The sequence below is a fragment of the Nipponia nippon genome, unplaced genomic scaffold, assembly GCF_047370975.1.
Source record: "Nipponia nippon isolate SJK-2023a ecotype South Korea unplaced genomic scaffold, ASM4737097v1 scaffold_3, whole genome shotgun sequence".
NCBI classification, from domain to species: Eukaryota; Metazoa; Chordata; class Aves; order Pelecaniformes; family Threskiornithidae; genus Nipponia; species Nipponia nippon.
The window spans coordinates 47,730,132-47,752,009 of NW_028262347.1; the positions used below are offsets into that span (position 1 = coordinate 47,730,132).

General features: G+C 35.5%; 1 protein-coding gene across 4 annotated transcripts in view; it reads right to left on the minus strand.

Annotated features, from left to right (window-relative positions):
* The window catches only part of MGAT4C (MGAT4 family member C), a 452,908-nt gene that overhangs the window by 285,795 nt on the left and 145,235 nt on the right, over nucleotides 1-21,878 (minus strand). For 2 of the 4 annotated variants that reach the window (XM_009476625.2, XM_087766035.1), the window contains exon 1: nucleotides 12,705-12,842. The exons of the other annotated variants lie outside the window; for them this stretch is intronic. The gene's annotated coding sequence lies outside the window, so the exon portion shown is untranslated. Of the gene's footprint in view, nucleotides 1-12,704; nucleotides 12,843-21,878 lie in introns of those variants that run through there. 4 annotated transcript variants of the gene reach the window in all.

The window sequence follows — 21,878 nt, forward strand, 5'->3', positions numbered from 1 at the left end:
TTATCACATTCCTTGAACAACCCAGTGACATACATTTTTATATGAGGGAATGTAATTTTAGGCATGTAGAGTAATCTTATATTACCAGTGCTCTTTAAATGTTTATAAAAGTACTTTGAAATTGGAAAAGATTAGCAGCCCAAGAATATACAATTTAAAATTACTTATATTTAGATTATTAGAAGTAAGACTATTTGCAGTCAATTAGGTACTCTGAACTTCAAAGAAAAACCTCTCATGCAAAGATGTGAAATTTGCAGTCCTCACTATGATTAAAACTTTTAAAATCCACTTATGATGGATGACTGCTTAATCAAAAAATTCCTTGTTAAGGTATACATAACAATAAGTGAATCTTCTAATACAAAGATAATCACAACGGCAACAGAAACAAAGGTAATCCATCTTCCAAACCACATAATTATAAACAATGTCAATGCTTGAGATTTAAATTTATCAGCGACCACACTTTGTCTCTCATTCATGTATAAATAAATGCAGAGAACATATAACTGGGAAAACTGTTAAAGTAGGTATGAAAAAATTGCTTGCAGGTAGTTTACAATAGAAAGCACATACCAGTATACTTTTTCTAAACTTAAAAGCACTCAGGTTGCATTATTCAATCATTCTCTTAAATGAATGAAAAATGAGACATGCAGCATTTTGTCTTATAATTTTCAATTTTTTTCATATAATCCTACGTTTTATAATCTCTGGAATTCATAATCCTAGCTTTTAGTATTCTAATAATCCTAGCTTTTAGTATTCAGAACTATTCAGAGATCTAGATCTATAAATCAGAGCATGTTGATCCATCACCACATGGCTCTCTCTAGACATGCCTGCCTTGTTGGCCTCTTTGGCATTCCATTGAGAGCTTTCATAAACTGCAGGGAAAATTCTTTCCTAAATTCTCTCTAGAACTTATTGCAAATTAAAGATGATATAAAACCAGCCGAATTATTTTTGACAAGAATCACAGAGAGAGATTAAATGTTCCTTAGACCTACAGCAGAAATGCAGTACTCCTTGCATCACAGGAATTTCTGAGCCAGCTTTTTCTCTCATATCATCCTTCATCTTACCTTTCTGACTCTCTCTGCTTTTCACTAGGCTAATGAGGACTGTGTCCATTTTTAAGGCAGGATTTTTTTCTATGATGTGTTTGTGATGCAGTTATTAAAGCAAGATCTTTCAAAATATTTAAACCTTTTGAAAAGCTTTGAATATGAAATCTCCATACTCTGTCTCCCTTCCCAAACGGTATGAAAGAAAGCTGGACAAGAGATCATCACAAACAATTTCTTTCCCTGCCATGCGGAGTGAGCCTACATTAGTGTTTTAGTTCATGCCAGGAGTGTGCTTTTGAAGTGGTTATGCCTGCTTACTGCGTTTTGGTTCAAATGCCAGACATGGACATAAAAACTGGATTTGGGGGTTTTTTTTGATGATGCAGAATCAGATGATATGTTCTAAGAGCACAGTTAGTGACGTCCAACATCTCATTCAGTCCAGTGGAGCAAATAAAATACAGTATGAAGTAAAACCACCCAACATGTTGGTAGTGATGACCTCAACTCCTTTTTCTTCTGAAAAGCCATTCCTTTGGGCTGAAGTGGACCACCTTGCAAGTACTTTGAGGAAAAGGAATCCTCTTAGACTGAATTGTAATTCAAAAACTCTCTTGGTTGAAGAGATGTTGCTGAATCATTCATAGCGAAAGCAATATTTCCCTTCATTTAAAAATACCTTTTCAAGTTATGTTTTATATGATATATTGGAATATAAAGCAAGGTATTAATTTACACCTTACTATTTTAATAAGAACAGAGAAGAAAGTTCTCAGTTCACCTATTGGATAGTTTCAAGATGTGGAATAAAGTATCAAATTATGTCAAACAGTGTAGATATAACTTTCAATTTTACTTTCTCTAAATTCCAAACCACTTACTTACTCAAAAGCTTTAAAACAAAGATGAGCACATGAGCAAAAAACCAATCAGGGTTTAATTTCTTCAGTATTCTGTACTTTGTACTGGCAGGTAGTCAGCTGAGGGAAAGGAAGTTAATTAACAAGACTTGTTCCCAGAGGTCTGCTGATATAATTAATAATGTAGGTATACACAGACACAAATGATGAAGAGGAATACTGATTTGTCTCATATGAAAAATGAGGGGTAGAATATGTTAGTAACAGAAGTCTTGACAGACAGTGTCCTACCCCTTGAAAGAACCTGTTAACATCTTGGCACGCGGGGGAAAACATATGATGCTATACATAGATTTTGGAAAATTATTCTGACATGGTTCAAAGAATGACACTTATTCTAAGGTGATGGTTTTGAACATTAGGATGTAACTCTTTGTTCAGGCAACCTATAGGATAGTCATTTATTCTTGGATAGGTATTGATCTATGGCTGCTGCTAGTCCACGCACAGAATTCTACTGTCCCTCGTCTTTTAAGGATTGTATTAGATAAAGATGGATAAGACATTCCATCTGAAATCCAGAGGTTTCTTTCTCTTTAAGTCACTTCTTATTCCCTGTAAGAAATCTAAAACACTGAGTTGCTCAAGATATTTCTTATGAGGTACCTTTTGGCATCACTTGAGATACGCCACTCTGCTGCCAAATGTTTAATTTCTGAAAACTGGCATATGGCCATCAACTGCACCGAGTCTTTCCACTGCATCACAAAGTTGTTACCAGTTTAAAAAATAATCCCAAAACCTCTTGGCCACATTTGTTTTTTTCACTTGTGTAACAGCTACTCCAGAAATATTCCTTCTTTACCTTGAATAGCACAAAGTGTTTTAAATGAACAGTCTTAGGTAAGTGGGTTTGCTAGTCTCTGGTGAACTAAAGCATGAACAGCCCAGCTTCTAAATCAACCTTTCAAACAGCAGTAGGAAAACATTAGCAGATGTGTGTATATGAACACATTGCAGCCAAGATAGAGTAGCTCGTGTAGTGCTAATACTCCTAAAAACATAAAGCACTGGAGTGATCCTCCATTACAAAACTGAGATACAGCCTCAATCGTCTGAGCAGCTACTCAATTCAAAATACATAATGAGTCCTCTCTTGCAAAACGCAAGCAATGCTTGAAAATGTAGGGGTTTTTTGTTGTTGTTGTTGAACATGATAATTGGCAGTATATTAAGTAGGTCTAATATTTCAAATTCTCTTAAAATTGCAGGAACAGCAATCTAAAATGTGTGATACTTGAAGGCAACTGCCCATGAAGGTTGAATTAGTGAATGGGAATAGAATACATCCCCAGAAAGGGACAAACTGTGATATATTTGCTGACATCATACAAAAGATCTGTAGCTTCAAATATGGAGGTAAAAGAAAAGCCAGTTATATAGGAAATGAATATATAATAAGTGACATGAGAACAACCTCTTCAGGAGAGTCAGGTCATTAAGGTAACAGGAGTGACCTTGTGGATGGAGTACCAGACGCATGGGAGGCTATAGCTGTAGGTATAATAGGAGGAAGACATGGAACTGCTGAGGCTCCAACCTGCTCAGTTTTGGAGGCTATGTGTTGTCCAAAAGGAGCAATGACTGTTCAGAAGAGAGAAAACTAGAGTAAGATATCAGGGAAGGAGACATATAATGGTTCCTTGTAAATAGGAAACTGCAACCCAGTAAAATCAGAGATGGGTATGAGGAATCTGTATGTCAGCAATCTTGAAAAAAATCGTAACTTCTATCCTTTTTATCCAGCTTATATAGAAGCTGGGTCCATTGATTTATTTCTAAAATTATTCCACATAGCCTGTACAAATGAGGAAGTAGCAGATAAAAATTAAAACCAAACATTTTTAATAGAGATTGTCACATTTTTAATACTGAAGGGGAAAGAATTTTACAAGTATGGAAAATAATCTAAATTCTTAATGTTCAAGCTATTTTAATTGATTCCTCAATAACACAGAAAGAAAACTGAATAATTTGTTAAGTAAAGGAAAAAAATCTGTAGGAAGTACATAATAGGAGCAATGTGTGAAGTAGAAAATAAAGTTCTATCTTTGGTCTGTGACAAGGAACTTAATATTCATGCACCAAAGCTAAAAATTCATATATTGTTGAAGTAATGTAGTACCCAAGCCACTGAGCAGGTGTTCAAGGTATATTGGAAGATATCAGAGAGGAAGGATTAATTCTTTTGTAGGAGATTAAGGATGATTGTATCAAATAAAGAACATCCAGGCAAAATATTTATGTAAGTATGTTTCTGTCAGGACCCAGGAAAGAAAATACCTTTACTACAAGTAATAATAATAAAAAAACAAGCCACAATAAAGAGAAAGCTACAGGTATAAGTTGTGTTACTACCATAGCTATTGAAAAGCAGGAATCACCTTCAGCTAGCTTTGCCACACAGGTAAAGCTCACTCTATGAGTTTTCAAGTGCCTTGTAGTTCATCATTCCTTTTACATTAAATAAGTACTGCCCTTTAGAATATCTATTTCCTCATTCTAAGCACAGCAGCGGCATCCTCATGACAGGTTTCAAACAGCTCTCCAGTCTCTAATGATGAGACAAGGACCATAATAAAGCAATTAGGGGTTGTACAGGCTCATTTTCAGTTCTAGAAGGACTACTGCATAGGAGAACTGATGGGTAAGTTGATCACTATGACAGATATGCCAGGGTCTGAGAAAGTTCTTGCTGAAAGGATTTAGAAATAAGATATTGTAGGGAAAACATAAAGCAAAAAAACAACTAAGAATCAGGGAGAACCTATGCCTTAAATTAAGTGAGTCTGGTTTAATTTGAGGCAAGGAAAATACTTCTGAGAAAACCAATTTCTCGAATATACTACAGGCAGAATGAGGTCCTAGTTTGCAAATACTATAGGAAGTGGTAACTGTGCTAGCATTGCCTTTATGGTCACATAGAATATATAGAAACAACATGGCTATAAAGTGGTCCAAATCCAAGCTAGTTACACCCAAAGGGAAGGAGGAATCAGACTCTGGTGGTGTAAATACATGTACCAAAGAGAATCATGGCATATAAGGCCATATAAGCATCATGCAATAAAGTTTGCTATAATTTATACATAATACAGACATTATATAATAAGACTTATAAACATCCCAAAACATATGAACTGAAAAGACACCCAAAAACTGAATAAAATTCTAGAAAGTAAAAGAGAATTTAAGAACAAGAACAATTGAATGTGCTTTGGGTCAGGTAATAACCATCACCAACCTTCAGGAAGAATAGAGTGGCTGTGAATAAAATTAGCTTGGTCAAGAATGCATCCTCCCAGGACTGGAGTTAGACTCATACTGTTTGTTCTAGGCACTATGGTACTTATTTCCTGCAGAATAATAAATTTTGAATTATACAGTAGCAATAGAAATACTAAAAGGTATAATAGCTTAAGGGAAAAAAATAATGATGGACTGATAGGAACAGCAGAAACACAAATGAGTCAAGTAGTTCTCTAGTGAAAGTTAAAAACTTCAAATGCTGTGGTAAGATACATAAAAGAGACACACAGCAGTGAGAAGTATAAGGGACTAACTGGCAAAAAATGGATGGAAGTGGATTGAAGCCCCGAATGCTGAGAGGTGATGGTAATAATCACACAAAACATTTACTAGGAAACTACTGAGTTCTGCCTCACTCTCTCTAACACTTAACTGTTTTCTCTGATACATGAAGCAGCTTTACAGCAACTACTTCTGAGTTAAAGCTTTGTTATGTGGATCTCACAACAGAATCACATTTTTAGTTCACTCCACCCAAGACTGATTCTTGTTTTCTCCAGACATTGAGATATATTGAAGATTAGGTTGTGTGCAATGCGAAAACTTGCTTTACAACGCAGTCTAAATTTTAAACAAATTAAAAGTGTTCTTACTGATGATACAAAAACATGTTTTACAAAGTGTGAGCCACATGTTGTAAAGTATTCTCTATATTAAAGAGTATATATGACATTTTGAAGGTCAAAGTCTAGACAGACAAAAAAAGACTGTCAATGTGGCTGAGCCAACTCTTCTATAACATTTTCAGGGTAAAAGTCTGTTTCCCAGATCAGAGCATAGGAATAAGAATTTCTTGAATGCCACCAACACGTCTTCCTAAATTTTACTAATTCTTCAGAGGACATCCATTGATCTGTGTTAGACGTTGTTTTGGCCTTCCACAGTAACAGGCTGCTGTGCTATTATGCTATTTTATTTTTAGAAAGCTAATCCAACAGGAATTAAGGAAGCTTCACCAGGATAAAGTTACAGTGAGATCTCAGATTTTATTGGTCAAAATAGCTCAATACGTGTTTTATTTTAGTACTGAGAAGTACAAAAAAATTATAATATATTTTCTATAATGTTGTTTTTGAGTGAGATAATACAGGAGATTTTTTTTTTTCAATGTGAATAGTCAGAAAAATGATAAAGATGAGATACTAGAACATAGTTATAGACAGGCACTTTGCAGAGAGAGAGGGAAACAGGTGAAGTGGCATCAGGAATCAGTGTGTCACTGGCAGAAAGCCAGTTATTGGTGTAACACAAGTTCAATGAAGAGAAAGCATTTGAAAAACAAAGGAAGAAGCACAATTTTACCAATAGAAATTGTGAAGTACTGGAAGATATCAGTGAAGGAAAGGTCAGAATTAGAAAAAAGTCAGAAACTGTCTCAGAGAAGTGGATCTCCAGGAAAGATGAGTGATCAGCAATGTTAAATGAGGCAGAAATAAAAAATAATAAGCATGAAACAAAGCTGACAGAAAAAGTAGATATTTATTTTGCTTAGGGCACTTTAGTTAGCCTAAAGACATTTAGTATTCTAATGTAATGTGATGCATGACAGCAAAAATAAAATAAAATGTCATTGACCCATATCAGTTGACATAATCCAGTACAGCTGTTCTGTAAGCAATGTAACCACTATGATTCATACTACATGAGTGCTGGGTGCATAAAATGAAAGCAGGAAAGTTCAGACTACTTTTATTCAAAAGGTATGAATTTCTACCTTGCCTTCCTTACTTTCCCCACCCTCCCTTACAGAGAAATGATGTTCAAAGATTTGATTAAGTCATTTGGTAACAGATAACTCTCTTCAGGTCATTCAAATGTAATGAAGTAAACAGAAAAAAATACACTAGAATATGTATGAATCATGTACCAATCTAGATAGCAGATACTTTTGTGTGGTATTTAGAAATGAACCTTTTCTATGAATCCTTTTCAGAGGACAAAGCTTATACAAATACATTTATAGAAGGAGCGTGTAGCTGTACTTTGTTCGAAAGATGGCCTCATCAAACAGTAATGTGCACTCTGCTGCCCACTGCATGCCAGATGATGGAAAAGAACAAAAACTTTAATGGACTATAACTAAGGAGGCTTTTGTAACACAGAAATGTGTTCTTAAGAACATGTTGTGCTTGTGTCTCCCTAGCCAGCCATGAATAGATTAGATATATTTCTGAAATTTTGTAGACTATTCTTTCAGCTGTTTACATCTTGAAGTTTAGACCTTGTTCAAAGATACCTGGTCACATATGCACCTATGTCAGTATTCTGATCATGGGTTTCTGATTTTTTTAAATTCTATTCTAGTTTTAATTCTACTTGATCATATTCTACGGCTATTGTTACATCAGTGTTTCTCAAAACAAAAATACACCCACATCAGAAGAAACAATCTGGGGAAAAAAACCCAAACAAAAAAATTATTTTTGGCTCTTTTGAACCGTGGCATGAGAAGAGTAATAGGCAATCCTATTACACAAAAAAAGAAGTCCAAATTATGACTGCAAATCAAACTCATGTTCTTGGCCACCCAGTGAAGGGCTTTGGGACCCCTTAAAGCTTAATGAAAATTTCCAATATTTAAAGCTTCTTTTTTTTCTATTGTAAAAAAAATAAATAAACACAGAATTCACAGTTGCAGAGTCTCCTTCCTTTAAGCTGACTTCTCTTCTTCTGGAGGAAAAAAAAAAAGAAAAAAATTACCTCATTAATAAAAGAGTAACCTTTGCAATATCATTTTATTAACCTTCCAATAATGGTGCCACAAGCTGAAGTTACAGGGATTTTCTTATTTGCAAACTTTTAATATTTAAGTATAAAACCAATCAGTAATAAAAAAGTGTCGTAAGAACAGCAAATTCTTTCTTTTCAAATATCCTTGACTACAAGACATTAGTGCATGGGAGATTAATTCAGTGCATTTAAATTATTCACATTAGTTTCACTGAATAGACTGGATCCAATCTAAGAGAAAAGAAAACTTTCAGTAGGATAATGAAATAAAGAAGAATATGTGTTGGAAGTACAGTGTTAAATTTGAAGACTTCTAATAATTATACCAGGTAGAGAGTAGTCATGATGGATCTTCTGAGGTGTTAAGTAACTTCCTTTTGAGTCAATCAAAGCAAGATATTGATGCTCAGAGCTTTGAAATATCATGGCTAAGACCCCAGGTGAAGCCCAAAAGTCCATTCAGTCTTGAAAAAATTGGTTAATACAGCTATGTATTGCTTTCTGTTTCACTTTATGTCTGTTAATAGTAAACCTTTTCTCATTTATTAAAAATGTTGAAATAAAAATATGTCAGTGATGTACACCAAACATCACTGGGGTAAGACTGAGAAGTACATCTACGTCTACATTTACTTCTACACTTACATACAAATAGAATAGCCACCTACTTCATATTATTTATATGAACCTTCCACAACAGCTTTCATATACAAGGACAGAGCAGGATTCCATCAAGGAAAGATATATGCTTTGGGATATATCTCACACAAGTTTTGCTTTCTTGATGTTATTATAGAAACAAAATAAGATAATTGCAAGATTGCAAAGGCCTTCGTAATTTATACTGGGAAATGTCAGATGCAAAGGTAATTTGGTATTTCTTCAAGGCTCTCTTACCTGTTTCAAGAAAACACATTGCCTTACTAGCTTCAGGTAGTCATTTAGCTATCTAACACTAGCTCTGAATAATTGCATTTCAAATATTTTCAAGTATCATAGGTAGTAAAGTGACAAAAAGATTTCCACAGCTCCTTCACTGTTCTGTCATGTCACTAGTGTTATTTATATTTAAAAAGTATATGTACTTTAATTTAAAAAAAAAATATACACTTGAATGTTGTCTTCTTATCTCAAAAGTTATCAGTAAAAATGCCTGAAATACAGAGAAAAAATCACAAGACAAAATACTGGAAATTATGTCATTAACCATAACCATCCATTAAGACTAGTCACATGTCACTACTATTCAGGGCTCTTCATGTATACTTCCTTGTGAATGCTTTAAAATTGCTTGGTTTTGTAATAAATCATTTATTTCATTAACATAATGATGTCTTCTACTAAAAATACATTCTATTCTACGAAAACTTATAATATGAAAAATTGTGTGGTAACTCATTACATATAAACTCAGATAGGCACAAACAAGCATTTAAAATATATTATTATTTCAATACATATTTTTCTTTTTCTTTAGAAGAACCAAATTAAAAAGATGCCTTATAACACAATCATGATACTTTGCAGGACAACTGGTAAAAAGAAGGGAATATTTTTTGATCATTTCTACACTTGTTAAGAGGCAACATGCACATATGGTCAAGCACATTTTGAAAAAAAAAAATCTTCTTTTGATGAGCTACATTGCAGGAGTGCAGAGGTTGTTGGCCTGTTCTCAAACATCCTGCTTAGCCAGGCAGATTGACTCTGAATGTGAAGCAGTGTTGTATACACTGTGTAGAACTGCCCAGAAAAAAGCAACTCTTAACCTTTCTTTACATTCTAACAGACACAAAAAAATCTCTCGAAATAACCAGTTCTGTAAAACTATTTATTTGTCAAGCATATGCTAACAGTGAAAATAAACCTACACTACCGTATGAGAAAAATGTATATCATGTTATGTAGATATTTTAGCCTGCCAGTGTAGATGACATTTTTCTTTTTTCTGAACTGACTTGGTCTGAAATATCCCCCTCCTAGACCACTGAAGTCCAACATAGAAAGGAAATAAAAGAAATAAACAATCAAAATAAAATAAAATAAAATAAAATAAAATAAAATAAAATAAAATGGTTCAGAAAGCATGAGAAAGTAAGTTATTGTTGATTTAAACAGATCTTATTTATTCCCAGTGCAAAGTAAGGAAGAAGCCAAGCTGATTAAAATTTCAAGTCATTTCATGTAAATGAATATGTAAATTAGTTGTAGCCCTCTGCTTCCTGAAAAGTTGCCAGTGTGGCCTTTTGTGTTGTAAAGGTTGTAATCCATTGCGCTAGACAAGGGGAGCCGACCACAGTATAAATGAAAGACAGAAAGAGCTATTTAAGGAATTAAAACCAAATAAATTAGAGAAACAGCAGCACCACAAATGTCCTCTAGATACACATATTTTTCATTTGTTTCCTCATTACGCTCCTTAGTTGTTTCTAAAACACCCAAGTGATATTAGTGTTAGGTATTAGGACTCTTCCATAACTACTTCCAGGTCTTTGTACGTAATGAGAGAAACCTCTTATGCAGTAATCAGTCTGATTACTTTTATCTTTCATTACATTAATGTATTTTGGCAAAACTACGAGCATACATGTCTCTTTCTCCAACAAATGTTGTACTTTCTTTACGCCAGACTAGAAAGCTGTTCCTGAACTATTGTCAGCTATGTCAATTGTATTCCTGCCCTCTACATTCCTTTTTTAAAGGACTACATCAGAAAATTATCTAAAAGAAAAAAAAATATATATTTCTGCTTCTTTCTTCCTTTTATGCTTCTAAATCGTATTGTAAACCAATGAAAAAGATTTCTAACTGCAGTTTATTTCACCTCAACCTACCTTCTCCCTTATATATGTGCATGTAAGCACACACATTCTCTCAAACACCCATTTCCCAGCCTCTGTTCAATTTGGCATCAAGAAGCACATGAGAGTGAACTAGAGCAGAAGAGAGGACAAGGGCGGAAATGTGAAGCTGGAATGAGTGCCTGGAAAGGAGATGACCACCGGAACATTCACACAAATTGTGGCATTTTTTCCAGAATTTCATTATACAAAAGACAAGGAGTAACTACATATAAGTCCATGCCTGAGGACTGTGGATGTGGTAAACAGATGTGGCAGAAAATCCAAACCATGAGAAAAGAGCATGGCTAAAATCAACCTGGGTGAGTCTAGCTAGAGCTCCAATAATGAAGGAAAGCCAAAGGCTATGTGGAAAAAAACAAGTAGTATTGATATCTGTTGATCCACAATAGGAGTTGACTAACAACAGCTGATGCAGAGGACCCCTCATCTCAGTATGTCTACTTTGGACTATAGTTAGCATGGGGTCCTAGCCTGAACATCCTCACGATGTGCATGGTTCAAAGAAGCAGGAAGGACAGCTACTCCACCAATGTTTGTTTTCCGGACTGTGGGTCCCTTAATGAACTACATCGTGCTATTCGTTCATTTAACACTTCTCCTGACACTTGTACTCATATAAGGTTTTACACATGGAAGAAAACCTTATTTCTGTTTCCATATATATTTCCAGCTCATTTATGTTCATTTATAATTTATATCACCGATCCTGTTACCTGAACCTTCTCCTACTTCTGAGACCCGTCATTGTTGAAACAAACTTCCTTTGTCTGTGGACGAATTTCTGTGTGAGGGGAAGGGACATGAAATGGTGAATTTGCTCTTGTGGTTACGTACTTTTGACTGAAGTTAAAGATACAGATAGTGATTTTTTGAGAGCCTTTGCCTCGCTAACAGATTTGGCCCTTGGATGACCAGAGACTCTGAACCCTGGAGACAACTTCATCAGCAGGCTGGTGTGATTTCATCCTCTTTGGCAGAGAGGCAGCCTGCACCAGCTGCAGAATCTTCAAATGCAGAAGGGCATAACTGAAGCCTTCTGCTATAGGTGTTTTTATACAATTTTGTACAATGTTACTTTAAATAGAGGACTTTTCAGGAGATTTTGAATGTAGAGAAGACAGTGCCCAAGTGTAGCTCATAATTCCTCAATAGCCATCAATTAATGGCTGATCAGTTGGAGAGGACACCTTTCAAGTTTTCTCCTTGATAATGCACATGAGAAATATTGATGAGACCATCTGGATATGGGAAACATATGAATCTCTCTTCTCTGTGCTTTCCTGGTGTGTGGGTGGTGTTGACAAGCTCCAAATTTCACTGTTGTGCCTACTCCTGGATATTCATGACTGCATAAACCACAATCTGGGAGGCTTCCCAGAAAGGATGCATAACAGCTGAGTTCTGTTACTCTGCCCCAGACTGAAAGGGGATGCTGACACCCTTCTCAGCAAGACAGGGGCATTCACAGGACTCAGATATCAACTTGCGATGTCAGAGACACAACACTCCAGCACCACTGGCTATAGTCAAGTAATGATAGCCCATGTCATGACATTATTTGCATGCCACATGGCTGTAAAACATGGTTTTGGTTGTCTGAGTGCAAAATGGCTTCACATAACAGATCAGACAGCAACATCCACAACATCTTTATTATGGGTGCCAGATGTGTCCTGCACAGCCTCTGTGAAGATATGATGAGACTTTCTATCCAGACCAGAACAGCAAGGACCCAGTTCTCTCAGGAGCTATATGCTCAGACGTCCACATAATATACAAGGAGTCAGGACACCTAGAATAGCACTCACCTGTGCTTTCATTGTAAGGAATACTCTGAGTGTTGAGATTAAATAAGACAAGAGGAATGTAGCTGCACATCGATGCCTTTAGTTTTTGTCCCTCTTTTGGCAAAGATTGATGACCTGTGCCATTTCCATGGAGTTCTGAGTGGCACCACACTGGATCTTCTGAGACACCAAAACAGGACCAGGGACAGCTGGTTTCCTGAAAAAGGGGCAACTGAAGGTAGGGGATGTAAAGAAAAAAAAGAATATTGAGACAAGAGGAAGTCTGGGTAGATGACAGAAGAGCAAGAGGAGTCACTAAGGAAATTGGGTGCAATAGCAAATATAAAGATGTATGAGTCATGTTCTATACAGCACAAGAGGTACTCCATAGTGTGGGCTGACAGCCTGATGTTTTCAAAACCTTTTAGCACCTGTGTGCTAGTACATTCTGGAAGATGGTGCCCAGTAATTGATCTATTTGTTCCCATTAGAGACACTCCTGATTAGATCTTACTGTCTGGTTTCATTTAAAAGGAATCTGTTCAGCTGCACAAAACCCACCCTTCATGAACAGCAACCCAGTAAGTGGAGATGAAAATGGATCCACTACAAAAGTACACTCTGGGTCTGTATTAACACCAAGAACAATAACTGCCAGAAACTTTTCTTATCAGAAAAACATTTACATAAAAGTAAATGATATATAGCAGGCCCTCCAAAATATAGAAAAAGTCAAATGGCACATTTGTTACACACGAAATTCATTGAAGTAGCTAATCTTTTAAAATCTGAATGGAGAAATAAGTTACCAGAAAGCAAAACTTATGAAACATTGGCAAATTTACTCTCTAACACACAAATAACTAAGATGCCCTAGAATTAGTCTGACCTATACACTTCTGGCAACTGATGCAGGCTTATTCACTTTTCAGACCACAGAGGCTTATGAAAAGTCTGAACTAAAGGCTAGATGAGGAATATATACAAGCAATGCTTAAAAATTATTGGACTTAGAAACACTAGTTGAGATGGGCTCCATATAGCATACAATTACTGAATGTACTTTTCCAAAGTCTGATGTGTCACAATCACTAACTCTATATAACTAAAAAAAATGTGTCTTGGTTTGAAAGGAAGCACTTTAAAAACACTTTACATAATAGTTTTTCCTTTTAGTGATGCAAGCAGTATATATGTGGTACAAGCAGATAAACTAAAATGGGTTTAAAATGCACTGGGAAGTCTAAATAACATGCTTAAAATATAGACAAACTCCTCCTTGCAATGAGTAATAGTCATTACACTGTAGGTATGAATCACAATAAAATATAATGGGATTTTTTTGTCTTATGTCAAGTGTTGTTTGGTGGTTTTTTTTCTGCTGGGGCCAATTGATTGTTGACAGTGTAGAAACTGAAATTTGTACATGACTTGGAGAGATCTGGGTTTTTTTCTAAATGAAAAATAAATAATTTCTTACTTCTATATAAGCAGTATTTCACCTTTTCAGCAATTTTACATATGCTAGTAATTAATATTTTAAAAAATATCCTTTTTCTGAAACATTTTTTTTTTCCTGTTACATATATGTGTTACACCATGGAATTGGACAGAGACCCTCGAAAGTCCAATTGTAATAATGGTGGAAAAAGGTTAGGGAACAAAATTCAAAGATAGTTTTATAGAATCAAGTTCAAATGTAAACTTTCTAAGGAGATATAGATATCCAATGGAAGAAAGTGCAACAGTTTAGTCTTCACATCATAGAATCATAGAATCATTTAGATTGGAAAAGGCCCTTAAGATCATCGAGTCCAACTGTAAACCTAACACTGCCAGTCCACCAAGTGGGTAGCCCCAAGTGGGTAATCAGTTCTAAGCAGAAATCCTGTATTTAAAAAAAAAAAAAAAAAAAAATTATTCTTTCCACATGGCAGGGCATTTCCACTCCAGCAAGGCATATTATTGGAAAAATCTTATACAAGTTTCCTAAAACAGGAAACCTGCCCTTCATGTCTTATTTTTTATATATATAATGCTAAAGTTAAAATTTATTTCATTTTCATAAGTTTTATTCTGGAAAGATGAACGCTAGTCTTTCATCAAAGGATATCAAATCAGGGATATCAAGACATCCAATTGGTTTGCAAAGCATGGTAACCTACCATCATTTAACTGCAGTTGTACACCCACAGGTTCACAGAGCATTCAGAAAAGCCCGTGGTCACCTCCTTATTCAGCCTGCTATATTTTCTTACAATATCCTACAACGTTGCCATCACCTAACAGTGAGGTGCTCAAGTCAGCCATATGTTCTGAATTAATCTTATAGGGAACTAAAGCACTCACTTAAAAGCATAGCTATGTCCTATCACCGTAACCCCACTAACAATCAGTTTATTGCCAAAGTGGAATGCTTAAACAGCTTGATTTTGGATTTGCTTCTCTCTCTTACATAAAGACAAACCAAAACTTTGGAAACAGCTTATGAAAAAAAATCCACAAATAAATGAAACATCCATAAGGAACATGACTTCTTAATTTAAACTGTTACGTAGGGGAAAAAATTGCTTAAGTTTTGAGGAAAATATCATTATGTTTATTTCGTTATTATTTTAATATTTATTTTATGAGGAAAATTTTGCTATATATATTCCAAAAGCAGATCTTGGCAAGGTTGGGAAAGGCATTCATATGGCAAGTTATGACAACATTTTGTAGTAGATCAATAGCATTTCAATAACCTCAGATTTCTTGAGCTTGAAATTTCTATTCTATTTGATTTTGGGAGCACTTTTTCTCTCTTAAATCTTTACTTCAGGGTCAGAATTTGGATACTAAATGCTTTAGGGCTTGAACAATGCAAAAATGGTACCATAAAGTTCCATGATCATTTTGTTTTAATAATGATTCAGTTGAATAATGCAATTAAGAAATAAAAAAGATTCTCCTGTTACCCAGCTATCAACTGGAAAATTCATCCTAACTGAGATTTATGCTAATTTTTTTCTTTAATACCTTTTCACACTGTGGTAAAGGCTCAATTACAACAGTTTTCAAAATATACACTCTTTAACACCAATGGCAAGTCCATTCTTTCAGTGAGTTTCTACACAGTTTGGACATTTCTTAAGCCTCACTGATGTACAAAGTGCAAGATTACTGTCAGAAACTCAGTAAATGATCCTATTTTTGACTCATCATGGGCTATGAGATTGTAGATGGCGTAAAGAGAATTAAAAGCATAGCATAGTCATTGAAGAGAGAGGAAAGAATCCTGGTTAATACCAGGAACATTAAGGAGAAAGCTGACAGTTCTATAACGTAATTTTTTTTTTTTTTTTTTGCATGGCCCAGCATTTTAAGAACAATATTTTGAACTCCCCAGTCTTACTTCTAACACAAAGGTACAAAAGAATCATCTGAGGGATACAGAAGAAGCCAGATACAGATTTCTGTAGTAGGTATTATTGTCCCTGCAGAGGATGGCAAAAGTTTATGTTCTAGCCACTTTCTTCCTTATAAAGCACTTTCAAGCCTTAGCCTCAACACAAGTAGTTCTGGAGTCACTGGAGTTCAGACTGGTTTGTGTGGCAACTCCTGTAAGTGTTGTTTAGAGAGGATCAAACAGGAATTTCTCTCAGAAGACAACAGACATGTCACCTTTCACAGCATCTTGCGATCCTAGCAACCTTCCACAAAACTGTTCTTCAGGTTTATGAGATACACAAAAAGTAGAAATGTACCATTTATACAGTGTTCACCCTTGACAAAACAAATAGAAAAGATCAAACCCATTTAATCAGGTAGATATCCTAGTGTTTAATCTCTGAAAGTGACAAATGGCAGATATGTAAGGAAAATGGCAGGTGCATAAGAAAAGAGCAAACATGCAGCTGTAATTCCTGGCATAGTCTGTCCCTTCTCAGAGATTTGTGGCTCAGAGACACCGTGAGCCACAAGCAGTACTCCTCTCATAAGCAGCCCAAATAGATTTCTTTCCCATATGCTTATCAATTTGCTTTCTCAGCCCCTCTGAATTTCAGACACAGTGCAGGGACTTCCTGCAGAGTCCATTTCCTTCCCTTCTCATATCCCTGCCCCTCCTACCCATGGAGAGTCATGCCAGTCTTAGAAAGCACCCTGACAAACTCTGCGCTTTTTTGCGCCCTCTGGCTGTTCCCCACAATCACAATTCAAATACTCACGTTTATAATCTTTTCCGTCACCTTTTGAATTTTTCATGTTAGTTGCATTCTCCACTTTTATTTTAAATTAAGCCCATTAGTGCTGCGCACCTCTCCTGTATCCTAAATTCTTACCTATTCAAAACTTTACTTTTTTGGGGGTGTCAGGAGTTAGTCTCTGCTTTTTGCTGGATACTGTGTACAGAACATTGTAATGAATGTTATATGCAGATCTTGGTTTTTAACCTAAGTGCCATAATCCCTCTTATTTCCATACCTATGTCATTGATACACATGCAAACTGTGCATATTAACTCTTCATTTGCAATTCCAAAGAGGGTATCTATATACCCTGTGAAATCAGAATATTTATATCTAACAAACAAGTCACTGTGTAGTCCTCTCTGGTTAATGATCTATCTCTATACCCATTCCTCCAACTGTGTATCACTAGAAGTATTTTTTTTTTTTTCTGATCAGTAAAAATATTCACACATGAAGTTAACTTCCTAGTGTGGGAAGACACATATGCATGGGTTGGTGAGGAGGTCTCACATAATTTCTCCTTTTGCCACCTGGATGTCCTCCCGTGCCAAAACAGCTTTAGTGTAGCAATATAGTAGATGCTGGACAGTTTGTTATGGCCTTGAAAATCCCAGGAGAAATTTTCTCTCTCATTCTGTTTTCTTCTAATAGTTCACCGTGACTACAGGAGATCATTCTGATTCATCTAACCTTAGTGATTTATAATGTGGGAGGGTTTTTTTCTGGTGCAAATGTGTCTTTCATCTTTTCTTGGAGTCTGGTAGTATTCACTTGTGGGCACTGCTGGTCCTCTCAAAGTGGTTTGTCTCCTGATGTAACCAAGACTGGAAATGTGCACCAGAGCACCATCGAGAGCGCACCAAGGTCACCTGGCAGTTAGTTCTCTGTGGTTGCCCAGTATGTACCTAGGATTTAGTGTTAACTTCATTGCCATTAAAGGCATGATATGAATATGTGAACAGTCAAAATCTGGTGCTTGTCTCTTTGTACATGCTAGTCCATAATTTAGATGTATTCACCAGGGACTGAGTGAGGTGCTAGAATCTTGGGAACATGCACTTGCCCACGGGGTTGGTAACTGTACGTCTAATACTCAGTAGAGTAGTTCGGACATCCCAAATTATGTTGGACTTCTATTTGCATTTTCATTCACATGGAAGAGTGAGTAGCTGCTTTTGTTTGTTTCCCTGTTCATCTAACCTATTTAGCTTTTCTTTTTTGTGACTGCTTACATAATTGTGGTGAAGAAAACAGCTATTTATTATTCTTTTTTGTTTAAGGAGTAAAAGGAAGGTTAAATGTATCAAACTTCAAATATCTTTGGTTTTCATTTCAAGTTTCGATCAGAACACTTTTCAGCTCCTCTCACATTGGGCTCCCACCATGAATTTAAGAAAGCAGTGTATTCCTCTTTCTTATTAAAATGGTCACAATAAGGCTGAAGGGACTAGATTATAAATGAGAAAAAAAGAAAATAAATATTTGCCATTGCCTTGCAAAATCTGTTTATTTTCTGAGGAAAACCTTCCAAAGTCTTTTCCTTGCCAGCTTGAACGGTGTTCATGCTGCTGTCCAGATCTTGTTTCTGAAGGCCTGGGGAAAACAGATGAGTTCACAAAATGCTGAGGGTGCATATGAGGCAGTGGTGCTTGGTCAAGCCTGCCTGACCTCTGCCCGAGAGCTTTACTATGATGCTGCTACCTAGGAAAAAGGCTATTGCTGCATGCAGTAGCATCCTCTGTATTTCAGAACAAATGAGAACAGCATATGTAAATAAATCAGAGCATTTTGGTATCTGAGTTTCTGAATGAACACTGAAATTTTAAACAGCCTTTGGAATGAAAGAACATGTAGAGATTTAAACTAAATGATGCCTTCGATTCTCAGATTTGCTAAATTACCCTTGCTCTTTCACTAAAATATCTATGAGAAGAATGCTCAGAGATTTGTCTTAGAAGTACAATTACATTTTATTTACATGTTTATTAAATATGTCATTTCCAAAAGATATTTCTGTCTAAATTTCTTGTGAAACAGACAGCCTATCTTGTAATTTTTTTCTTCCAACATACAAAGATGACAAGATCATTTATGTTTGCACAAAAAAAATCTGGATGTAACATTCTGTGTGTAGCGTTGCCACCATTTGTAATGAATTTTTTCAAATATTACCTAAAAAATATCAGAGACAGAAAAATGAAAGCTTACCCAAAGGTTAGAGGATACAGTATAGAGTGGAGCTGGGTTGTCAGAGGGCTCAGTATGCACAGTCCATCTCACCTGCACTATTCTGTTTGGAATAAGATTATTCCTGCTCAGAATGCACTGCAATGTTATACAAAAGGAGTAGCAGCATTTTAAGGATGTATATGACTTAAATTTTTGGCTGTGATAATTTACTTAAAGCTGTGCTATATCCAGGCTAGTCTGTGGCATTCTAAAGTCCTCGATGATACAATAGTCGTGTCAAATGGTGTGAGTGTCTCACAGAAATTCTAAATATGATATACTCCACGGAAGCCTGCAAGACCTAGATAAACAATTGCCATTATGTTTTGCCCAGTCATTCATGATAGAGTAATTTTACAATAGAATCTGAACTCGTTCTCATTCCAGAAAATAGAAATTTCAAAATATAAACATAGCAAGTCAAACAATTTTTTCATATGTTCAAGAAGAAAGATCTTTAAATGAAACATCAGTGCTGACCTAAGGAAAATCAATAGAAGTTCTCATTTCCAGCAGGAATTAATATGCATAGTCAGAAGCCTAGGGAAATACATGTCTAAAGTCCATTTTAGATACTTATGCCTTTAACATCTAAAGGACTCATGGATTTTTTTATTTAAAGTAGTAGTTTTTAAAAGGTTTAATTCTGAATTTAAAAGTTTAGCAGAATCTGTTTTTGTAAATTTTGACTAGGTGTGTATTTTGACGTTCTAACATATCCAAAGGGTAAGGTTACTACATTTTTAGATTCTGTTTGTGTGTCTCTGATTTTGTAAAAGTCAGATATAAACAGACAACAGTCATATCGTGAAAGGAATGCAAAGGAAAAACAATCACCTACGACACTGACAATGACTAGATGTCTTTTAAAAGCACCTATTTTTAATCTTTTTCCAGGAACTTAGTGAGTTTTCTACTTCAAGGCTTCTTAAATACAGAGGTACTAAATATGGCTCAGGAAAGCCCAAGTGTTGATTTTATGTACTCTGCATAAATAGCCTACATGTATCAAACCCATTTAAAAGCTTGTTACAAATGCACTTAATGTACAGACTGATATAAAATACAGTGAATGTAGACACTTTATACTGAAAGGTACAGCGTGAGTTGCTTATGAAGGACCACCTGTTGAGTCAAGGAATTGTTAAATGCAAATCAAGATCAGAAGCTGACATCTGTTCTGACAAAGAAACATTCTTTTTATACCTAAAGACATGAAACAAGATTTAATTGGGTCTTGACACAGCTCTCTCTCCCAAAAGATTTAGAAGCAAATATGTTTGGGGGAGAAAAGAAATACACTAGGTTGGCAGCAAAGTGTTAACTTAGATCTCTATGTTCCTTTTAGAGGATTCCAAAAAGAAGGTAAACTGTGAAAACTGACTTTCTGCTGTAGGAGAAAAGTATATCTGGTATCATCTGAGACATGGGATACATAGAAAGACAGGATCCCTGATGTGATGTGTGTCAGAAAAGCATTTATCATAAATTAGTTGCCTTCAAGAGAATAAGAGACTTTAAAGATTTAAATCAAGTGTAAATAGATGGAGTGTTTTCCCTCTTATTTTTTCATGTCTTTTATAAATATATCGGCTTATCACATATTTTAATGTCATAAGTGCTCTTACATGTCTGTTATCTTAATTTAGCTCAAGTTAAATATGAATTGCAACCTAACAAAAAAGTGTTCCTCTCCTGAAGGTGTGCATATCTGTAACTTAGATGCTTAAAGGTTAACAGATTTCACACAGACTCATCAGTGTGGAGAGGGTGAAACACTCCGTAGCTACAGAAGATGCCTAAAGAGATTTGTGGGGAAGTATCAAAGAAGTCAGAGGAGGAAAATTCTCTGCCAGGAGCAGGTTATAATTAGGAGATGGTCTATGGTGTACATCATTACAAGGGGAAGAGAGAGAATTGGAAGATGTTATCTTTTAGATGCCTGTAAAGTAGCAAAATAAGTGTTTATGCTAATATCACTGAAACATGTTTTGAACAAGAGGCCTAGTCCTCCAGTACAGATTTTTCATGCAAAAACTTTAGAGTAACCATTTTGTAATAACAAGATATAGCCAAAATATAAACACATCCAGAAGATTAAAGCACATGTTTAAAACTGTTGTTTCATTCTACACAACACAGAACATGGTAGCATAAGCAATGCTCTGTGGAATTGTTTTTAATAAGGAACAGATACCATATTTCTCTAGATAAAATATCTGTTTGTACAACTGAATCAGTTATAAAACAGCTGAATTGAATCAGCTATGAAACTAGACAAGAACATTCTTTAATATTTATCTAGTCAGAACCGTAAAAATGAACATGCAATATTTACTGCTGTTATTAATTTGGGTGTGAAGTGCAAGTCAGACGTCTAAAACAAAGTTATCAATATAAAAGTCCAGTGAGGTAGAAATTTTAATGTTTAAGCTGCTTTATAAGTTTTTAAATATTAATAGTTTTATTAAATGAGACAGGGTGTCCTACATCAGTAAGAAAAGAAATCTGAATAGTAGGAAGTGACTTAGTGCTTTCCTGATATCAGACTTCTAACTATCATAGACATATCTTAGAAGAAACAGGAGAAATCCTGTGAACAAACTCCTAAGAAATTAGATGACAGTTTATAGAACAGGTCATTTACAGCAGCATTATCAGAAATACTTGCAGGACATATGGGGCATCAGAGGGCAACACAGTGGGACAGTCTCAAAGAATAGTTCAAATGCTG